The following is a 2707-nucleotide window of genomic DNA, read 5'->3' on the forward strand; positions in this document are numbered from 1 at the left end:
CTCCCGACCGGGGCTTGCTTTCGGTGAGCCGTCGTCAAATGGAAGTACGCCGACCCGCGCTCACCTTTGCGGCCGCGGCGAGCCGACGCCATCTATTTGCGTGCCGTCCGCTGAAAGTAATAACACGCGCGCATCAACGGCACATCGCGTTTGTGCGCGGACGAAAATGTCGACTATTGACGGGGGGGAGGCGTTGGTGTTGTGATTACGGAGCGCGGCGGAGGGGGCCTTTGGGGAGCCGGCTCGTATCGACCGCGAGGGGGTTATGATCGGGCGGCGCCAGATGGGACCTTTGACCTCGGGGCCACGGCGGACTCGGCGCCTGAGACAAAAAGGACGGAAACGAACGGCGGAGATTCTTTGCTTGTATCGACGTGTGCAAAGTGGGCCAAAATGTCGTTTGCGTCGCCAGAGGCAGCTAGCCTAATGCTAACGTAGCACGAGAAAGGCGAGCCGGAAACGAATGTGGCGGATCGGCAGCTCACGTCGCCGTGCTTGTTGGGTTGTTGTGGGGGGGGGGCGCACCGAGGCTGTGCTCACCATCGTCATTCCAGTATTGACGACGGCAGTATTTTTTTGTTTTGAACGGCGGGCAAAAATAGACGCGTGAGGATCGGAGGGGAAGTCGGCCGCGATGGCGGCGGGCGCCCGCGGCTCGGCCGGGGCGCCCTCACGCCTCCTTCCTCTCGCTCTTCTCTCGCCGAGCGAGTAGGCCGCCGCACGCATCGATTTTTCCAAGCCGCGCACGCCGGCGGAAGAAGAAGTTGATTAGGAGCAGCTCTAAATTTATCCTCCGCCTCTTCCTCTTGCCTTGGCTAAATCGCCCACTCGCCCGCCCACGCCGCTCCGGCGCCTTGGAGCCGCCTGGGGCTTTTTTCTTCATTTTTTTCTGATTTCTTTTTGCCTCGCACTTTCTCTGGACCGAGAGGCACTTCCGCTTCAACTTTTTTTTTTTTTCCCGCTCTGCAATGTTGACCGCCCAAGGAGGTCGTCGGGCAAGCTTGCGCGGCGAACCGCAAATCGCGGAGCGTTTTCAGTTTCAGTTTTTCTTTCAATCGAAATCTCGTCCGCTTGGCGCGTACGGAAAGGCGCCGCGACAAAGCAAAGGCGGGCTGGCGCTCGGCTGCGCTCTTCTTTTGGCTTCTTCCCGCTTCGACGCCTCCGATCCCGATCCGAAAGGCGGCCATTTTGTCCGCTTTGCGCGGCCGCGGCAAACGCGGCGCCTTTTGCGCATACGACTTCCTGCGCGCACAGCTTTGAAAGCATCGAATTGGATGTCCTCCGGAGAGGAGTGTCGAGGTGGGGGGGCCGCCGGGAGACGCGCAAGGCGTGGGCGCTTGGCTCCAGGCGTGATCTAACGTCCTCTGTGAAATAATCCCGCCGCCTGGATTTCACTCACACTGCGGCTCGCACGAACGCGCGCGTCCTCGCTCGTTTGGCTTTCTTTGTTTGGACTTGATGTCGTTGGGGCCGCCGATCGCGATGCCGTTGCCTAACCCCGCAAAAGCGAACGACGCCGATGTCGCGGGGGGAAAAAAGCTAAGCCGAGCGGTTTGGGGCGGGAGGGGGCTCATTTGTACTTTGACAAAATGAGCTGAAAAAGCATGTCAAGGATCAGCCCGAAGAGTTTTTCAACGGGCGTGTCCACATTTGCCTTTTGCCAAATGAGCCGCTTGATTGGCGAATACGCGTCTCGCGTCACGTGCGCCGCCCTCCCCAGCAAAACTTGATTTGACCTGTCGTTTGTCACGGCGGTGAACGTGGGCACGCCGGCGACGAATGGGCGTGCGGTGCGCTCGAATGGCTGAGCTAGCGCCATAATCGCATCGCCATTTTTTGTGGGGCGACGCACCGTGACGATTGCGCTTTTTGCCATCCTCGTTACCGTGACATCACGCACACACTCGAGTGTGACTCTTTTTTGATGGGGGGGGCGTTATTCCCCACCCCGACCCCCTGTGGACGTCACTGCGCATCCAAATGTACGTCGATGCGGCGTATCTATTTGTAGATGACGGCCGGCGTCACGCGCGCCCAGCGACACCTCCGCGCCGCAGCCACGTGAGTGTCGCGCGCAAATGAACGTTGTCAGCCGGCGCCATGCGCGTGGCGAGCGTCAAGGCGAGGGCCCGAAATAGCCCCAGAGCGAGAGCCTGTCAAGTCTCTCCTCCTCCTCCTCCTTCTTTTCCTCCTCCGCCCAGCAGGTGTCTGCCCGGCGTCTATTTCAGGCCGCCAACATGGCGGCGCGGAGGCTGCCGGGGGCTCGGCGCTCGGCCGCCCTGGAGCGCGGCTTTGGGCGGCCAACGTTGACTCTGCGCCAAGCTCCCACCAGGGAGGCGGAAGAGACGAGAGCGTCAACAGGATGTGGCGGCGCGGCTAGGCAACGCCACTTCTCTCTTTTGGGGCCCCGAGCCGACTTCCGCTTTGACACCCGCTTGTCTCAGGCTGACGACAAGCGAAAAGTCGTGGCTCCATTTCCAGATGTAAGAACGCAAGCTGCGAATGGCACCCGAGCCTCCGAGCCGCTCACCGCTTTGGCACCCTGCCGGCTTTTTAAGAGCTCACCTTTTCACAACCATTTTGTGTGTGTGTGTGTGTGTGTGTGTGCGTGTCAGGATGGCAGCAGCGGAAGCTCGCAGGCAGCGGAGGGATGGGGCGGGGATGAGATCGGTGGGGGGGGGGGGGGTGCCGAGCGAGGGAGAGAGAG

The sequence above is a fragment of the Hippocampus zosterae genome, chromosome 21 (assembly GCF_025434085.1).
Source record: "Hippocampus zosterae strain Florida chromosome 21, ASM2543408v3, whole genome shotgun sequence".
Taxonomy (NCBI): Eukaryota; Metazoa; Chordata; class Actinopteri; order Syngnathiformes; family Syngnathidae; genus Hippocampus; species Hippocampus zosterae.